The sequence below is a fragment of the Triticum dicoccoides genome, chromosome 4A, assembly GCF_002162155.2.
Source record: "Triticum dicoccoides isolate Atlit2015 ecotype Zavitan chromosome 4A, WEW_v2.0, whole genome shotgun sequence".
NCBI lineage: Eukaryota > Viridiplantae > Streptophyta > Magnoliopsida > Poales > Poaceae > Triticum > Triticum dicoccoides.
In genome coordinates, this window is record NC_041386.1 from 181,281,292 (window position 1) to 181,302,917 (window position 21,626).

Sequence of the window (21,626 nt, forward strand, 5' to 3'; positions counted from 1 at the left end):
GTGCCACTACACACGAGTGTGTGTCCGATCGATTCGTCTATTATTCGTAAGTTATGCATGGTTGTGTGGTGTCTAATGGTGGTCGTCGAAGGCTAGCTGGCGACAAGAGCGGTTTCATGGATGCCTGGTTGTCAATACGTGCCGCATACGCTTCAAAGGCTTGTCATCCATGAGTTCACATTTTACCACCATGCCAGCGTCTGACTAACCTGGCCTACCGAAACCCCTTCCATCGCTAGTGTGCACTTCCCGCCTGAAACGGTCACTGTCTCTCCTCTCCAGAACATCAATGCTGCATTCACCGGACTTAACTGCAGGTGCAGTCAGTGTGTCACTGACATGCGGGCCAGATGCCCATTGGGCCCACATGTCAGTGGCCCAGTCCACCTACAGTTAAGTCAGTGAAGCAGCATCTGCATTCATGCCCGACACGACCTCTCACTAGTGCCAACATTGCAGCAGCGCGACGGCCGAGAGAGCACCACCCGCGTAGCATCCCGGTGCAAGCGACTGCTCTGCGTTTTTACGACACCATGGCCATCCTTCCATCCTCTGCCCACATTAATGACACGTGGCTGCTGACGAACCTACTCCAGCGCCAGCCGTCCATCCGTCTGTCGCGGCTTATTGCCATTCGCCCGCTATATTAACTTGAGCCCCAACTCCCAGCCATAGCCAAAGACCCACAGTCATTCTCCTCTGGTCCATTCCTTCTATCGGCACCACTCGAACCATGGCCTCCTGGCACTCCAAACCTCTCTTGGACATACTGTCGCAGGAGTAGCCGAAGGACATCGGCGGCTTCGCTCTGGGCACACTCCAAAGCTCTCTTAGACGTACTGTCGCAGGAGCAGACGAAGGAGATCGCCGGCTCCCCCTGGCCGTCCTCCGCCGCCATGACCACGAAGCCGGCGCGCGTGCGCGGGCGCAGCCGGTAGCGAGGCAGAGTAGTACACGGTAGGTCACCACCGCTCTGGTCCTAGGAAGGCCACCACTCATCCACTACACAAGACAATACAATGAACTGTATCCCAGCCAGTGCTTAACTCTGCTGGAAGTTCTTGATAATCTTTCGATATAATCTCAGCACTGGTAAACAAGAGTGATTTCAACCATACATTTGAAGTGCACAAAATATATACTATTGAGTGATTCCATTGAGTGCTTTATCATCTCTTCTGGTACTACATGAATAAGCTTTTTTGGTTAGGTTGGTACCGGCCTAAGGCCTTCATCCATATTAGTTTGTTGTCATATCTATTTGTATCGTGCTACTGTCATGAGAAACTCCTTTATCTTTGCACATTAAAGTTTTGCAACCTATGATACATGGCAATGCTTTGAGTGTTGAGCTAATTGGCACTAATTAAATAAACTAATACCTCTCTTTAAGCAAGACTACTATGTTGCTAACTTTACCCATTAAGATAATGAGGGTGCTTCTATTTGTTAGTGTATGTTTCATCAACTAGTCCCACTATTACAGTAATCTCACTCTCTCAATATATGTGCCAACAAGGATGCTCGATTTTGGTGGAACTGCACAAAAACTATGGGTGCTTCATTGCCTCGATAGCTTCCTTCCTTTCCTGTCAGTCGCTAATCTGGGTTTTCTTCCTTCCTTTGTTATCAGTCACTTTGCTTATCCCGGCTTCCAGTCAAAGGAAATAGTAATTTATATGCTACCTCACACAGGTTGGTACTGGCCTTTATCCTGATTATTGTGCTTGCCATATGTATTGGTAATTTGGTATTGTGGTACTGTTTGCCGATTTCATAAAGGAGTAACTTGGATCCTGAACTCAAAGGCAAATCATTGAATTGGGTGATTTCAGTAGAACTGCACAAAAAGATCAGATGGACAGATACTTATGTTGCTGCTATGTACTCCAAAGTTCACTCAGACAAGCATCAATGTTGACAAGAAGAAGTGCCTATATTCATTAGAGTATCAGCCGGCGTCAACCAGTTGTCAAACTCCAAGTATTAGGAGAGTGAACGCCAAAAATATTGCTTGGCGCATAGACTAGAAAAACGCAGTCCAGTCTTTGGTCCCAACATGTGCCTTTTGGTTATTGGCACATATGGTAGCGAACTGTATGGTATGGAGTCTAAAGATTCTAGACAAGTTGGTTGACGTGTATATTCATCTGGCACTTAATTAGTCTACATGCCAGGGATGCTCCATTTCAATTGGACTGCACAAAAAATTTGGGTGGTTCATTTTCTCAACCGCCCCCTTTCTTGTCTGCAATGTAGAATTTTGGCGAGCTACAGGACCAAGATGAGCCAGTAAACTAGTTGGATGGAAGTAGTGGCCAAGTTGCTCAAACCTCCCTCATCACGAGGCTACTATTTGAGGATAAACCTACAAGAAAAGTTCAGATTGTCTATGCTGCCTCTTATGTACTCGAAAGTTTACTCATACAAGCATTAATTTTAGCAAGAAGTACCTCCGACTGAACACCATTTACCAGTTTGTATCCTAGGTAATTAAAGTTCGTCCATGATGATATTGGCTGTGATCTCAATCATTTGGTTGCATAAACATACTGAACATGTGTATATCTGAATCTTTTTGTGAATTATCTATGAATATTTTTGTGTGATCTATCAATCATTTGGATGCATAGACATGCTGAACTTGTGTATATATGAGTCTTTTGAGTTGTTGATTGTGAATGTTGGCTATGAATATGAACGTTTCCTGTGAACGTGAGTTTGATACGAATGTTTACCTGTTATGTTGTACTTGTGTGTGAACTTGTTAGTATGTCTATCGTGGGATTTGTGACGTGTGGGTGTCAACGGCACACCTTCTTCCCAAGAAGAATTGCACCTGCTTTGTTAGGGTAGCAACGGTGCATCAACTCTTTTTAATATTTTTGCTCTGTCTTCCCCCTCCCCCGCTCAACCCCTGTCGTAATGTTTTCAGCCTCAAAACAAGCATAGTATTGCATTGTTTTTGGGGCTTGATGAAAAAACGAGTGTTGGTTTCTGTAGGTTGGCCCGCCCAGCAAATGGGTTGCTGGTCCACCAAGAACTGGGAGGCTAAAAATACAAGTTGTATGGTGCAGAGGCAAGTAAAAAACGCCATCGAGAGCCATCCACTGAAGAAAACAAAATCATGTCTGATGTGCTTCTTCAGTCACGCCGTCGGCCCCCTCTTTATTCCAGTTCTCTCAGGGATCTAGCTGGTATCATTTTTTTCCAGAAGGCGAACAAGTATCAGCTAGGCCTAGGTATGCGTAACCCACGACATACGGAGACAGTGGTTTCAACTTATTTTTTGAGGTCCATACCGGCCTATGGGCTTCCTAGTGTAGGTTTTACTTTTTCTTAAAGATCGGCAGCCCAATGTATTTTTTTAATAAAATGCAGATCTCTGTTCTATTTATCGATATATAAGAATAATAATGTTGTGTCCAATTTATGTTTTCCCTTCTAACCACATTATATATATTTATATTATTACTATTATCATATATTTTATAGAGACTTATATATACATTATAAAAACATCCCACGTGTCATTAACTTATAAAGTAAATGTTTAACAGAAGTTGGCAAGGAAAATCCTCGTTGTTTTTAACTCACAAGTAGGAAAATACTTTTTTGATAAAAATACTGTAAGGGAACCCCCTACAGTATAATTGGTGCAACAAACCCAGATTGCAAGTACCATGCCTTGAACCTGGGTGGGTGGGAAGACATCAACCCCTACCCACCACTAGGCTATGCCTTTCTGCAGGTAGGAAAATCCTGGTGATTGTGTACAAAAGCTTGCGAAGATTTTAAGGACCAATGTAATAATAACGCGCTCATTTTTATTTTGAGCAATAACTCGCTAATTTTTTAATTTTATATATAAAAAATTTGTCGCTCTGGTTTATTTTTTGATATTAATTGCTCCTTCTAACCTAACATTATATATAGAACGAGCCCAGCTAATTCGTGTATTTTGAGAAAGTGCAAATGGGCTGGGATTTCTTAGAAAATATTAAATGGGCCACAATGACGCGCAATTATTTGTTCACCCAGCCCAACAACTGGATTGTACATTCTAGAAAACATGGGTTAAATATATGCCACATTTTTGTAGGCTGACATGTGGGCCAATAGGTCGAAGCCTACGCAGGGATTTGTCAATTGGTCAACAAATGATTATGACATCCACAGCCATTGGATTTATATCCAACGGCCGGCATCCACCTTCAATCTCTCATCTTCTTCCTCTAGCGTCATCGGGACCGCCTGGGCCAGCCTCCGGCGGCTAGCGGCTCTGCTTAGCACGCATCTCTGCAAAGCGCTACCCCACCGCCGGCCAGGCTATACCTCCACCCCTTCACACCTCCTATTATTCTCCACCGACTGCAGCCCCATGCCGCAACAGAACCAGTTATAACCCTTGTACTCCTCTCAATCTGCGACTCCACTGTTGCATCTTCCCATCTCCGGGTCGTTCTCGTCCGGGGCCTCGTCGTCGTCCACCGCCTTGTTGTGCTCAGCGCGGCATGGTCAACAAATGAGAGTTATCGGAAAAGGACTATACATGGAGATCCTGATGGCTGGGACCCACGACGTCCATGGTCGCACGCAAGGAAAGTTCCTCCTTATTAAGTTGAAGAAAAAATGTTTCCTCCCCCTGACAGCTAGGACCCAGCAGCTGTATCTTCATATGGAAGGAACTGCCTCCTTGTTATGCGAAAAAAACTATTCCTCTCGTTGACAGCTGGGACCCGTCAGATTTTGTGGCTGACTTGTGGGCCTACTAAGCGGACGTGTACGCAGGGCTTTGTCAACTTAATCAACAAATGATTCTAGCAGCTGGACCATTGGATGTTAATCCAACAGCCGTGCTTCTTATTCAACCTCTGTTCTTGCTCCCGTCTCCCGTGGGCGGCAGTGCTGCCACACACCCGAACCAGTCAAATTTTCCACTCCTCTCCATCTGCGACTCCACTATCGCGTCTTCCCCATCTCCGGGTCATTCCAGTCTGGGGCCTCGCCATCGTCCATCGGCCTTGGTGCGCTCGGCACGATGTGGTCTACGTGGTCACTAAACGAGTCATCGGAAGATGACTGTACGTGAGAGGCTGACAGTGGGGACGTACCATGCCCATGGACGCATGCATGCAATTGCATCCTTTTTACCCTAAAAATAATGTTTCTCCCCCTGACTGCTGGGACCCACCAGCTACATCTTCGCACGCAAGGAAGTGCGTCTTTATTACGGGCAAAAAAACCTGACAGCTGGGACCCAACAGCTATATCTTCGCACGCAAGGAAGTGTGTCCTTATCCTTCCTGACAGCTGGGACCCACCCAGTCGAAGCATACATAGCATTGTCTGTCTTGTCGGAACGTGTACGTACATACTGGTCGATCGGTCGCTCTACAACAATGAACCATGGCCGAGTAAGTAGCAGCACATGTCATAGTATAGCCCCCACGTAGCAGTTCAGGCTGTCCCGTCTAAACCGTGTACACGTACATGCAACCACACGCCAAAAAATATGGCCACGTACATACATACGGGCGGGGTCTCGAACACCTACTCGCGCATATATACGGCCAGGGCTCGTGTACATGGTTGGGTCGAAACGGAGAAATTGCGTCGTCGTCGTGTTCATGGGGAGGCAAAGGAATGCATCGTGTTCATCAGGAGGCAACGGAACACGTGTTGTTCATCGGGAGCCAACCGGCTTGTACAGAACAACCGATGGAAACAAGGCCTGGCATACCACAGAACAGAGGAAACGGTGTTGTATTCGACCAGCCATAGTCGAAACAGGATCCTGTTCATCGGGAGGGGTCTGGCGTACCGCAAAACGGAGGAAACGGACTTCTCTTGGACCTCCTATGGTCGAAACAGGGTCCTCTTGATCGGGAGGGGTGTGGCGTACCGCAAAATAGAGGAAACAGACTTGTGTTGGAGCGCTACGGTCGAAATGGGGGTCCTGTTCATCGAGAGGGGTGTGGCGTACCACAAAACGGGACTCCACGGGATACTATTCATCTCCATCATCGACTGCCTCCACGGCTACTGTTCATCCACCACCGATCTCCTCCAGCCTCCACCTGCGACTGTTCATCCATGGTGTCTCCCCTCCTGCCTCCACCAGCCATTGTTCATCCACGGGCTCCTGTTCATCCAGCCTCCACCGCTCCTCCACTGGCTACTGTTCAACCAGCCCTCTCCACGGGGTCCTGTTCAACCACCCCTCCACGGGCTACTGTTCATCCAGCCCTCCACCGGCTACTATTCAACCAGCCCTCCATGGGGCCGTCCTGTTCATCTAGCCCACCACGAGGTCCTGTTCATCCAGCCCTCCACCGACTCGATTGATGGGGTCCTATTCATCCAGCGGCAACACCACGGGTTCCTGTTCATCCAACCCCCCACCAGGAACTATTCATCCAAACCCCCAACAACGCTCACTGTTCATCCAGGGAAGGAGGCAGCAGGGTTCAATCGGCTTCAGTTAGCAGCAGTAGTGAAGGAATCACTCGGGTTTAGTTAACAGCAAGGGATCGATCGATCGCACGGGTTCAGTAACGCGTAGCCTATAGTGCAATCGCTTGGGTTCAGTTAGAGGCCAACGCCTCGCTCGGGTTCAGTTAGAGGCCAACGCCTCCCACACACACGTACATACGAGAGAAATGCGCATCGCTTGGCCCCCGACCACCCACCGTAACCGGGAACTCCCCCGATATTTTCCTCTCCCTCGCTTCTATCATGGTTTTTCCATCATGGACGGCCCAAAGAATGTCATGCAGTTGCCTCTCCGGCCCGCCCAGGAAGAAAAGCCCATTTTTTGTCATAGAAGTAGGAGCCCACCACATCTATGATGATGCCGGGTTTTGTCACAATTATTGTCATAGAAGTGTCATAAGCATGACAGGAAGAAATTCGTTCTGCCCAAAATGTCACGGATGTGTCTTTTTTTGTAGTGGTGGGAAGCATCAATAAATTATTGTTGGCGTATTTGATAATTTTAGATAGTTGCTGAGGCAGACATGCTGGTCCTCACGTCAAAATATATCTTTGCCTGATCTTTGTATAGGTGATATGACTATAACTGAACCATATCTTCTGTTTTATCATATATAACTGAATCATGAGTTTATTTCATATTTTAAACCTACATGAAAGGAAGTGTGCTTGTTGATGATGGTTATTATTGCTGAATCCATATCCTGGTTCAGACTCATATCTTGCTATTCTTAGGTGGCGGGCTTGTACGGCATCGCGAGCAGGAGTGCCATGAGGGGTTTGCTGCTCTGCTCCTAGGGCGACCAAGAGGTCCTGCCCCGAGCTCAAGCACGTCCACGCTGACCCACCACGATAGGTAGCATCTCCATCTCCCTCTCATCTTCCTCTGCTCGCTATTGCTGCTCCGAATTATACATGTTGGCAAAGAGATGTCCCTGTTTTCCTCAGTACTATGCACTGCTATATTTATGTGGTTGTCTTTGTGTGCATCTTATTTTGAAACCAAGTGAGACACCTCCATCCCCTACATCTTGACGATCCCTCTAGTAGTGTATATCTTGCGTTGATCTCACTACCTCCTGCCCCTAGATTTCCAATTGCCTTTGTTGCCTGCTAATTTAATTAATTAAAACTGCATGTGTGAGTGTAAGTATATCAATTTGCTGCTGCTCATCTTCAAAATATATGGATATACCGATTCCTACAATGTTTTGATTTCCTAGGTAGGTTTGTATTAGGCAGTGTTTCTTCTATGATGAACTGAGCACTAGTGATAATAGTGTGAGATTGTTATTTACCCTTTACTTTTTTGGTGCTGGTTGGTGTGTGTTTGATCTTAAGTGCAGATCATTTGTCATTCACTATTATTCACTTATGTGATCAGCACCCCAATCCTAGGGTCCTCTATTTGGAGCAACAAATCAAAGCTTGTTTGTTGCAGATTGTTTTATTCACTTCCTTTAGTAATATCAACAAATAAAATCGGTTGTTTGCATCAGATTGGATCATTCTCACTTGTTAGTTGAGTTCTAAGTATGTAGTATCTTTAGTGTTCTTATTATATTATAGTCAGAATTATACCGTGTGACTGAATCATGTGTTATTTAGTTGGCTGAGCGGTATCTTTAGTTTTTTGATGATTATTCAACTCTCAAATCTGAATAAATAAGTAGCTGACCCTATTGGTTCTTTCTTTCTTCACGGCTACGGCTTGATGGTCCCGCTGCAGCTTTGCTCCACTTGATAATTCTTTTACTGTCTGACCTCCTCTGCTCTGCATAGTTTCCTATTGGTTATAAAACCATAAAACTGTGGTGATGTGAGGTCCAACTATGCTTTGTAATTTTGGTTTCATCCCCCACCACTCCAGCTAGCTTCTTCTTCACATCATATTATATTTGCACCTGCTGCTGCATCATTGATTAGATGGTCACCTGCTGCTGCATCATAAGTAGCTTAGCTTGTTTTTCCATCGAATCAGTCAATACTGTTTCACTATGCTTGTTTCTCGTACTAGGTCTGTCAGTTACAACATAAACAAACAAATTTCTTAGCTCTCAACTCTGAATACTTAGCTAGCTGAACCTACCTGTTCTTTCTTTCCTCAGAGCTATGACTTATATGGGTCAAGCTGTTGTTTTGCTGTGCTCGAGGATACTATTGCTGCCTGTATACTGATACATTTGGTGATATTGAATTGAACCGAAGTTGTGAATGTACCATTATTGTCCTACTGCTACTTATCTTGGGCTCACCTACCCTTTAATCAAGTGCGACCCGGCTAGCTGTATGAAAAACAACATGTTAGGTATGATCACAATTTGATAATCTAGAATGAAATTTGTAATTCAATATTCCCTTGAGATTGAGACACCTCAGTTTGATAGTATGCTTGCTCCTCTAGTGTTAATAGCTTAGTGTTTTGTTTCGGGGTTTCTTAATGTTTTTGTGCTTTCAGAACAATACTTAGTTTTTTAGTCATGCAACTCTTACTTTTGATTAACAATGTGTATAGATTATCCACCTCAGCGACACTATCCCAATCAGATCATCGTTGACACTATCATCATCACGTCTTGGTTCCCTTCATTCTCTCCTGCCTTGTGATGGTAGTCTGTGTGGGCTTGCTAGTATTGTAGGTGTTGTCTTGAATGGATGGTCGTGGTAGTAGAGTAGTACTGTACAATTTTTCTTCAGGTGAATGTGTTGCAGTGACGTTCATTGCATGACCTACACTTGTACCAATATACCTTGCCTGGTACCTGTAGGTTAGTATTGTTAGTGCCTAACATGAGCTTGAATGCTGTAGTGGAAGTGTAGAACAACAGCAGGTTAACGTGTTTTATTTGCTGTATGCAAGTCTGTTGTTTTATTTGCACTTTCTAGTATTGTACAAACTAATGCATTCCTGCCATAAACAAATTATTGTATAAGATATGTAAAAGCAAACATTTCCCTATGCAAGTCTGTTGTTTTATTTTCCCTTTCTAATATTTTATGATAGTGCCCAAATTTAGGACTACTGGGTGGATCAGCCATGCTGCTTATATTAGTGTTGCCATTGCATTTGTTTGGTTCTGGCCTCAGCAGCAGTACACTAATGCTGGTAGAATTTGTGTTTACTCTTTTACAGGAGCGCCAGGACAAATTTGAAGTGTGAGGCCATGAAACCAAGTGCAAAGCCGTGATGCCTTACTTGCGAGAGATTTGTTTATTCTGTTTGACTGTAATAGACTGTCGAGATTGTGACATTGTAACAGATTTACTGTTATTTGATAAATTATGTTTGTTCTGTTTTGTTTGAAATAGTGATTTAAAAAGGGTGAAAATTGGAAACCTGACTAGTGGGATCCACTTATCAAAATAATCTGAGCAATTTTGAAATATCTGATGTGTGGGACCAGTGTATGAGATTATGACATGTGGGGCTTGGCTGACTAGTGGGACCAGCTCCAATATATAATGGTTGAAACTAGAAAATTAATGGACTAAAAAGGCAATAGCCCAACAATGAAAAAGGCTGCAATGTTGGGCTTGGCCCATGAAGCCGACCAGAATTAAGAAGAAAATAAATATAAAACGCTGAATTAATGGGCTCGGCCCATGTAAAACACCGAACTGGACGGGGCTGATTCTTGTCAACGACCTTTTCATTTGGTCACAATTTTGCCACTTCAGCTTGCCACGTAGGATCCGACGTGGCCTGGGCAGAGAGCTAGCGACCAACAGATGGTCATAAGATCAACGACCTTTTGTTTTGGTCGTTGCCTTCCATGACCTTATCCCGAAGAAGGTCATTAATTTCAGTTTATGACGGCCAGCTTTTGAGCATCTGTTTTTGGTATAAAAAAGGTCACAAATGGAAAACAATGACCAAGATCGATGGTTGCAAGTTGACGTATTTCTTGTAGTGCTCCAACCTCCCCTAGAAACAAGTAGACTACTCATCCACCTCTGTACCACAACCCATTCAGTGTCGGCTTTGTCCACGGCGCCGAATCTGCTTCGTAGGTACTCTAGTCAACCGCAGCGCATCTGCAGCGGCTCCTTCGTACTCCCCACCGGAGACGCTTCGTCCACACCCCCACAGAGCCGCCCCACCGACGCCCCCGTCGACGGCCTCTGATCCTCTTCATCGACACCTTCCTCAACCCTAACAGAGCCGCTTTGCCGACACCATCGTCAACCCTACCGGAGTAGCTTCGCCTATACCATTCTTAACCCTACCGTGGCTGCTTTGCCAACGCACAAGTCCACGGCCTCAGATCCGCTTCGTCGCACCCTCGTCCAACCTACCGGAGCAGCTTTCGACACCTCGTCCACGGTCGCAGATCCGCATCGTCGACACCATCCTGAACCCAGCCACCGGAGCAACTTCACCAACGCCCTCGTCCACGGCCTCAGATCCACTTTGCCCACCCTGTAGTCCATGCTACCAGAGCCGCTCCACAAACACCCTACTCGACGGTTCTAGATCTCCTTACCGGACCCCGACAACCAGCGCAGCTTCATCACCCTTGACGTCTCTAACCTGATTCCCACCGTCTGGCAAGATGCCAAGCACCCGCCACAACCTAGGTACTTGTCACCTTTAAACCCGTCATGCATCACTTGCTCGATGTACTTCAAATATACTAACAGGTCGCTATTACATGTTATGCAACTGGCAAAAACTACAAGGGCGATGTTTCTTATAGATCTAACAGCTTAGCCAACCAAGATCCTGTACTGAGCATTGCTATGATCATGTAAGTGCATCTCTCTCTCTTGTATTGTTGTGTGCCTGCCAGCGTGCTTTGCTAGGATTTTCGACCAGTAGTCCCTTTGTGCAGACAATTATTTCTACCATTGGCTGCTAAATTAGATATGTAGATGTCATACATGATACTCCCTTCGTTCCTAAATATAAGTCTTTCTAGAGATTCCACTATAGGCTACATACAGAGCAAAATGAGTGAATCTACACCAAAAAATGCATCTATATACATCTGTATGTGGTCCATATTGGAATCTCTACAAAGACATATATTTAGGAGCAGAGGTAGTACAGTACACAAAATCGTAGGTGGCATGTATGAATTCTAGTGCACTACATTAGACTCCCTTAGAGTGCATGCTAGTCCAGCACACAGAGTCATGGCTAGTTTATGCTACGCACACAATCATTAATTGGTGGTTTAAATATGCGCAAGGGATATGCAATGTATTATCATGTTGAGATGTTTGAAATTAGCCGTGTCAACTTGCAGATAGGGTCACACAATGAAAAAGTACAAGATGTATGTGGCAATTTCATGGAACATCACAAAAAAGGAGAGGCAGCGGTGAGCCTATACAGTGTGCTATGGTAGGTCACTCCGGCCCAGTTCTTTTGTGGGATTCTCCCAGAATCTGCCCCTCTCTAGCTTCTCCTAGAATCTTTGACCCCCTTTTGTTTTACAATCCTACCTAATTAGACCCTAACTAGATAGAATTGTAAAACAAATGGGGCTCAAAGATTCTGGGAGAATTTGGGTAGGGGTCAGATTCTGGGAGAATATGGCAAAAGAACTGGCCTCCATTGCAATCATCGTGACATGTTATTTGTGTGTCAGTTCTATTGGACAAGTTTCTTAGGGACGGTTATTTCGAGTTATCCTAAGAAAATAAGCACCTTTGAATATAAGCTCCAGGTAATAAGCCAACCAATTCTTTTCATTGCCTGCCTTTTCAGCTTATCTCTGGTATGATTAGTGAAAAGTCTAGATTGCATTATATTTTGTCATTTTGATGCCCATATGAAAATTAATTTGACTTGCAAACATCACAAATTGAACCTAGTGCAGTAATTAATATGATAGGAAAACAATCCATCAATATTTGTTCAAAATGCAAATACGAAGATACCATCTACTTGGACAATCTACTTTGGTCAATGTCTTCCATAGAGGTCCCATTGCCTAATTTAGAACACATGACCTAAATTTAAATGAAGAACAATTATATCGAAATTCGATGGTCCAAGTGGTTGGTTATTATCATATAGCAGCACCACCTGAAAGCATCATATAACAGCAGCAGCTTGTAGCAACTCATCATACAACAGCAGCAGTGTGCAATTTATCATATACCAGCAGCAGGAGTAGTTCATAGCAATTCATCATATAGCAGCAGCAGGAGCAGCTCATAGCAATTCATCATATAGCAGCAGCAGGAGCAGCTTATAGCAACTCATCATATAGCAGCAGCAGCTCATAGCAATTCATCATATAGCAGCAGCAGGAGCAGCTCATAGCAATGCATCATATAGTAGCAGCAGAAGCGGCTCATAGCAATTCATCGTATAGCTGATCAGAATGAAAATTTGGCAACAATCAGAATAGATCCTCACCTTATTGGATGAGCTCATCCTTCAATAGCACCCCAAGGCCACGGCCTGGGAGGAGGGGAGGGGGAACGAGGTGCCTTCTGCCGTAGTGTGGCATTGGCCGTAGTTGTGCGGCGCCCACCGGAGTAGTGCCTTGGACGGACCACAGTGGAGCAGTTGCTGGAGACCATGAGAATGAGGGGCGGCGCCAGAGGGAGGAGCAGTCGGGGAGATTTGGCCCTACCCGCCGACCATGTAGCCTAGATGGACAGAGCATCGTCGAGGACCAGGCCAGATGGGACCAGTGACGACGGCTCGCTGGAGGAACCCTAGCGCTGTAGGCAGGGGATCAAGGTAGAGGGAAAGGGAAGAGGAGATGCAAGCGGGCGGGGCAATGAATGCTTGCATGTTTGTTTTTACTTGAGTGTCAGGTGTGACGCGGGCGTGAGCAGTGGCATTTTGAGTGTAATATAGGCAAACATCAGAGTCATTTCACTATTCCCCTTCCCTTCAAGTTTTAGCAAGCTTCTACCCGAAACACCCCCCTCCAAAGCGAAATAAGTTAAGCCCAAGCCCATAACAATGACTTCTTTACGTCTTTTATGGCTTATTTTGACTATAAGCTCTGAAAAGGCGGAATAGAACTAGCCTGTAACCTGCAATTCAATGATGAATCACTCCTGCCTACTATAGTGAAAATTTAGGCATCACCATACATGGCATAACCTAATACATCTGCATTTCATTATAGAATCTGAAATATGCGATGTTTATGTTAGTTCATACGTTGCACATGATGTTTAAATGCCCCTTAAATCTGGTCAGTCAAGTGATGGTCTTTAAGCCTCCTTGTATGCTTCTTTTCTTGATATGTAAGATTTCTCACACATTTTTTCAATTGCTTGTTTGTGTCAGCCAGGCATACTAGGACTGTTTGCTTTGATTACTTGCTGTTCTTGACCTAACAGAGCTTGTCAATGTTTAAACACTAAGGGTTGCTGTGGTGGGGGCTTGTATAACTGATAGGTGACATAAAGGTTTGGCTGTACACTAAAGTAGGCTCTCCAAGAGTACCTGGAGATCCAGTTCGAAGGTATGCCTAGTTTTTACATAGTGCATACATAGTAAATGCTCATTTCATTGTGTGCAAGAGATGTGGCATGTTTCATTGTGTGGTGTTGTTTTGTTATAATATCATCCTTTTGTGTTGTTCACAGACTGGAAAGTATGCATATTTATCTTCCAAGGAGACCAGTAACTAGTTTGTGCCACCTTGCAGAGGGAGTGTAATGAAGATAAGATTGAGGATTTCCATGTACAAGATGTTAGGAAGGAGCCTTGCAAGAGAAGGAGGAGGAGCGCTGAGCCTGTTCAACCAGTTAAGGTAAGTCACACTGTATTACAATTACCAGGACATCCTATTTGTCTTACATTGTGCTTGCGTAGGGTTCTTCACCTGTAACCCAGTCATTGGGCCATTGATTAAAAACCCCTCCACTCACTACTATATGATGTTCTAACTTTTTTGTAAATCAGATGTATGTAAACACATTTTAATGTGTCTATTCACTCCTTACGGATGTAGTCTACTTTTAAATATCTAAAACATCTTATAGTAGTGAACAGTGTGAAACTGCTTCCTGCCATGGTAGAGTTGTCGATGTCATAAATGTCATAACCAAACGCATATTCACATCATTAGCCTCCCTATCATTACTAGGATATTGATTACATACTAGTCGAGATACTTCATAGGGGGCAAACAATATTACATTACTTGTTCCTTTATATAGTAAATGTAGCTAGCCATGGATGTTATTGAGGCGTGTATGTATGCATGCTGCCAACTCAATAGTTCAATTGCTTGTTTGTTTCAGGCATAGTTAAATTGCTCTTTTCAATTGCTTTATTTGTCCTCGGTTAATGAGATGCCCAAACAATGATGCCTAATGTTTGGTACTTGTATAACTATTAGTTGACATAATTAAAGGCCTTACCATTTAATTACTCTGGCGAAGTGTGCCTGAAGCTTTGAAGTCTATTAACCAACTATTACTGCATTAGGCTCACAATCTAGTTTATACTAGGCTAATGATTGCATAGTTTTGCTTACTGTAGTAGGTTTGTATGAATCCCTCTACTATTCATTATGTTCCCTGAGACTTTAATTGAGCTACAGAATTCCCAACTGCTTGCCTACTTATACGCAACATGCTGTCTAAATTGGTAACTTGTCTGTGTTTTGGATTTGGCCCCAACATCATGCTCCTCTGGTGAGCTAAGAGAGATTTCCGTATGCGGGCAGCACAGACTACCATTTTGATAATTAAATATCACCTGCTTATGCTTCATGACGTGTAACATTATTGTTAGTCCTGTTTTGCCATGTACAAAATAATCTGTCTTGCTCGCTTCACTGTTGTAACTACATTTTTGCCCTAGTCATGTGTACTTACAGAAACATTTCTGGATGAAGTGACACCAACACAAAGATCTGCGAGCAGTGCGGCATGGCTGTTACCAAATGATTATGGATTGGAATTGGAATGTGTTGATGTTCTTGAGCATCAACTAGAGGTGGCAAGACAACATGTACATGATTCTCAACATGCAATCAACAAGTTGAGAATGGACTTGCAGGTATTAGATGCAGGAGCCAAAAAATGAAATGAGACACTAAGGTAACCATGAAGGAATTGGAGATTTTGCAGACAGAAATTTGTGCTATCTGAATCCTGCCAATCCTATTTTTTGAAGAGATTATAGTTCAAATGGTAAGTTCTGTTGATGCGTGTCCATGATGTATGAGCTTTATTTGCCAAGTGTATGTAATTTGTTGTTTGTGAACACTTTATTATCACTGGTGCCGAACTATAATGCCCAGTGGGTATAATCGGCTGTAATTTCTTTATTGTATAGTGTAGGATTATTCTACATTTCTATGCCTTAGTCTTTTTATTGTATAGTGTATGTTTTTTAGCGGCGATAGTATAGAGTAGGATAATTCTTTGAATATGCTATATCGTTGAAACGTGGACCAACACGCCCAAACATTTCCTGGATGCCATACAGACGAACAAACATGTGTAGTCAAAGCAGGCCTTAATTGGGCTGGTCAAAATGATATTTAGTGGGTCCCAAATGATGTGGCCCACCGTAACAACAGCTCTTAGCATGCCGTTAACAGGCCGAAAGCTCGATAGGGCCGTATAAATGGAAATGGCCCACGGGCCTCTAGCAGGCCGAAATAAATGTCAATTTTGTCTCGTCCCTTTTACTTTACGGGCTAGTAAGAGGCCGAAGCGTTATGGGCCAGAGGAGGCCCAGTTTGCAAACTAGGCTTTTAACAGGCCGAAAGTCGCGTCGGGCTGAAATTTTGCCCTGCGGAACATGGGCCCCTCATGGACCCATAATTAGGTTTCACAGTCAAAGGCCCAACTGTTGTGCGGGCCGTTAACATTCCGAAAGACAAAATCGTCTTGGAATTGGCCCATTTATCGAATGGGCCGAGGACAGGCCTAAAGTCACAACGGGCTAGAAGTTGGCCCAACTACAGAATGGGCCGAGAAAAAGCCGAAAGACGTTCCGGACTGTTAATGGACTGGAGATGACGATGGGCTACTGACAGGACAAAAGAAGCTCGGGTCGTAATTGGGCCCAAAGACGTAGCGGGCCGTTAACGAGCTGGAACTAGCGATGGGCTAGAAATTGTCAAATCTAGAATGGGCCTTTAATGGGCTGATTCTGTGTAACTTGTATGTGCCATGCTTGTGAATGGGCCTGACTCAAGCAGGCCGCTAATGGGCCGACTCGCTTATTTTGACAGGCCTGGCCTTTTAACCTGAATGGGCCACTCTTGGGTCGAGACACGTGTCGACGTATCATAGGCACGTCCCGTCCATTCGCTGGATGACAACTGTCCGAACACCGGGCCGACATGTGGATTTGCCGGCGAATGAGAATTTTACACGTGGAAAATCCCCATTGGTTGGGGCTATTAACGGGTTATCGGATCCAAACTAGAACCCCGATAGCTTATGGGTGACCCGTTACTGTGATGCCATGTGTCGGTTACCCTTGACGAAAGCAGTTCTATGACGCGCGATTTATCATCATGGAAGTGGACACTTCTGTGATGATAATTTTGGTAATGTCATGGAACACTTCTACGACAGCACAGGTATGACTATCTTGATTCCGTCACAAAGTCGTCATGGATGTACATGCATGACAGAAAACGTGACCTACTGTGACAAACACGTATCATCACGGAAGTGGTTTTTTTGTAGTGAGTGTACGGTATATAGAGTCAACTGTGAATGACCCAGATGTGACTAGATTCCAGCAAAATACATCGCGTCCTTGCGTCAGGTTAATCGAATCCAATCTGGATAGAAGATGTGTGACATGACAAAAGTCGGGGCTCAAACAAATCTCGTCTGAAAGAAATATTCGGGGGAGATGAGTTGAGCACCTGCGCAAGGGTATCGTTCTTTTCACATACAATGCGGTACATGATTGGATATTGTTCCCAAAGGGTGGAATTACCTAGCCACTTATCCTCCTAGAAACGTATCTCTGAGTCGTTCCTTATCGTGAACGATCCAAAGCGAAAAAAGCATTTCTTTGCCGTCAATGGACTTGCCCAAACGTGTGAGTCCCAAGGTTTTCAAACCACATGAGATACAACCTTCTGGCCTAGATGCGTATTGTGTAGCAGGGTTTGCCGCATGCCATCCTCATAAAAGTTGGGAAAGGATTTCACTTTCCAGCATCTGCATCAACTAGGGATGCACACAAAGCTTTTTAGTATGAGTGCCAAGATAAGCATGATTCTCAAAGATTATTTTAAAGAGTGCCAAGATTTTATTTGGTCTCATCATACATCAAGCTTGATCCTCAATAAATGAAGACAACCCCCTATGCATCAAATGCCAATTTTATGAATTGAACCCGGGTGGTTAGGCTGCACAACTGCATGCCTAAGCCTGTTGGTACAAATGAAGGAAATATGCCCTAGAGGCAATAATAAAGTTGTTATTTTATATTAAATTTCCTTATTCATGATAAAGGTTTTCTATTCATGATAAAATTGTATTGATCAGAAACTTAAATACATGTGTGAATACATAAACAAACACCGTGTCCCTAGTAAGCCTCTACTAGACTAGCTCACTGATCAAAGATGGTTAAGGTTTCCTAACCATAGACATGTGTTGTCATTTTATAACGAGATCACATCATTAGGAGAATAATGTGATGGACAAGACCCATCCGTTAGCTTAGCATATTGATCGTTCAGTTTATTGTTATTACTTTCTTCATGTCAAATACTTGTTCCTTCGACTATGAGATTATGCAACTCCCGGATACCAGAGGAACACCTTTGTATGCTATCAAACATCACAATGTAACTGGGTGATCATAAAGATGCTCTACAGGTATCTCCAAAGGTGTTTGTTGAGTTGGCATAGATCGAGATTAGGATTTGTCACTTTGAGTATCGGAAAGGTATCTGGGCCCTCTCGATAATACACATCATAAGCTTGTAAGAAAATGACTAAGGAGTTAGTCACAAGGTGATGTATTACGGAATGAGTAAAGAGACTTGCCAGTAACGAGATTGAACTAGTTATGAAGACACCAACAACCAAATCTCGGGCAAGTAACATACCGATGGACAAAGGGAATTGCATATGTTGTCATAACGGTTTGATCGATAAAGATCTTCGTAGAATATGTAGGAGCCAATATGGGCATCCAGTTTCCGCTATTAGTTATTGACTGGATAGGTGTCTCAGTCATATCTACATAGTTCTCGAACCCATAGGGTCCGCACGCTTAACGTTCGTTGACAATATAGTGTTATATGTTTTGGTAAACGAATGTTGTTCAGAGCCCCGGATGAGATCCCGGACATGACGAGGAGTCTCGAAGTTCCACCGCCGTAGGGCTCCGTAGCCACCGAAAACCCCAGCACCCTGCCGTAGGGGGGAATCATCTGTGGTGGCCATCTTCATCATCCCGGCGGCCACCACGATGAGGAGGGAGTAGTCCACCCTCGGGGCCGAGGGTTTGTACCAGTATCTATGTGTTTAATCTCTCTCTCTCTCTCTCTCTCTCTCTCTCTCGTGATATATATCATGGGCTTTGTTAATATAGTCGGGTCATATGATGTTTCTCCCCTCTATACTCTTGTTGTGATGAATTGAGTCTTTACCCTTTGAAGTTTTGTCTTGTCAGATTGAATATTCAGAGATGAGAACACATGATATATGTCTTGTGGTATGAATACTTGAGGTGAAAATTGGGGTATCTTACTGATTCACTTGATATATGTTATGGCATTCAACTCGCGGATTCCCGTGGTGATATTGGGGTAATCTATGCATAGGGGTTGATGCACGTTTTTATTATCTTTTCTCCGACGGAAACTTTGGGGTCTCTTTATAGTTCTTTGTGTGGATTGAGTATTATGAATATGAATTTGCTTTGGTGTTATTCTAGTACGAACTATATGATAGATCGAACGGAAACAATAGCTTTGTGTTATTTTAGTACAGACTCTTGAATAGATCGAATGGAAAGAATAGCTTTGAGGAGGTTTCGTGCCCTACAAACAATTCCTATCTTTTGTACTCCGTTAATAGGAACTTGGGAGTGATTCTTTATTACACTTTGAGGGATAATCATATGATCCAACTATGTTAGCACTGTTGAGAGATTGCACTAGTGAAAGTACGGACCCTAGGCCTTGTTTTTATGGATTGAAATACCGTTTCTATGCCCGTTTACTATTTGCTACCTTGTTGTTTTTATTTATTCAGATTATAAAAATATATTTATACCATCCATACTACACTTTATCACCATCTCTTCGCCGAACTAGTGCACCTATACAATTTACCATTGTATTGGGTCTGTTGGGGACACAAGAGATTTCTTGTATTTGGTTGCAGGGTCGTTTGAGAGAGACCATCTTCATCCTACACCTCTCACGGATTGATAAACCTTAGGTCATCCACTTGAGGGAAAATTGGTATTGTCCTACAAAACTCTGCGCTTGGAAGCCCAACACGTGTCTACAAGAATAAAGTTCCATAGTAGACATCAAGCTCTTTTCTAGGGCCGTTGCCGAGGAAATGAGTGCTTGAAGGTATAGCTTTAGATCTTGCAATTGAATCTTTTAGTTTCTTGTTTTATCACTAGTTTGGTTTATAAAAATAAAACTACAAAAAAACGGAATTGAGGTTGCATCATATTATTGATCATCTTTATAATATCTTTCTTGAAAATGATGGATCGGAAAATTGTGCTCAATTGTTAGAAGAAGAAGTCAATAAAATGTTTGGCACAAAATATTTGAATGATGAGCATGATTACAATGTTGTTAGCATGAATTCTTTGAATATCCATGATGCTAATGATACTGTCGGTGTACAAAAGTAGGGGCTCTCCTTTTTCACCCCTTTATTTGTGCACGGGCAGTCAGAGCCGCGCCCATGGCCGCACTAAGCAGGGCAGAGCAGGGATGCCGGAACACAAGACGGCTAGAGCAATGCCAAGACCAGGGACACAAAGAGAGCAAGAGGGCAAGGTGGACTCCCCCGGCAAGACTCTTGCCAGGGTGGCTTCCGCAGCCTCGGCAAGATCCTTGCCGGGGCAACTTGCCTGACACCAGCAGATCGCACCGCCCTTGAGCACAAGGGTTTCCGACGCCATCAGCCACGTCGAAACCAAGGCTAGGGAGGCACCTCCGTGGTGGCATGCAGATCTTTGTAGAGATCATAAATACACAAGATCAGATGAGAACCGGAGGATGACGATCCTTGGAGAGATCCTTGCCAAGGAGATCCAAGAGACCCCCGGCAAGATCCTTGCCGGGGACGACCGCGGTGCCACAATGAGACCCTTGCCGGGCCCTCGGCAAGGCTCTCACCAAGGATGCCTGCGGGGCCGCATCCAGGCCCACGTCTACCGAGACTCCACTGCCACTCCCATGCAGCTGCCAGCTCGACCAGCTGGGCAGGCATCTGCGTGGCAGCACGCGGCCTCCACACCAACTCAGCAAGCACCTACGTGGTGGCATGCAGATCTTTGTGAAGTCTCCACCACCTCGCCAGCCCAGCAGCCAGCCAACGTGGTGCCACAAAGCCTCGTCAGCTTGGACGCGCGTCGGAGCCAGACAAGGCATTGTGGCGCCATGTTGGCTGGCTGCTGGGCTGGTGCAGTGGTGGAGCCACCACGAAGATCTGCAGCCAGCCAATATGGCGCCATAACGCCTCATCAGCTTGGACGCGCGCCGGAGCCAAGTGAGGCGACGACAGCTGGGACGAGCTTCTTTGCCATCCCCAATAAAGCAAGAGGGGCACATGGGCAGCGCATTAAATGCATTTGTCCGACGATGCCTGAGGATAGACTCAACCACTGTACACCTTTCCACCTCCTGGGTGCCACAGTGGCAACCCTTTTGTCTATAAAAGGAGGCCCGAGGCATACTGGAGAGGGATTAGGATCTTTTGGATGAGAGAGACATCGCAACTAGTCCAAGAACACAAGAACACTCAAATATACATCAAAGCAGGACTAGGGTTTTACGCTTCTCCGCGACCCGAACCTGGGTAAACGATTTGCGTGCTGACCGCCAGACCCGCTCTTTGTACAACCCCGCGCCCACCAACCATAGAAGGGATCCCAGTGACCCCATAGGTGTTGTTTCCCAACGACATCTCTGGCGCGCCAGGTAGGGGGTGCGCAGTTGTGAAAATCCGGTCTAGCAGTTAGT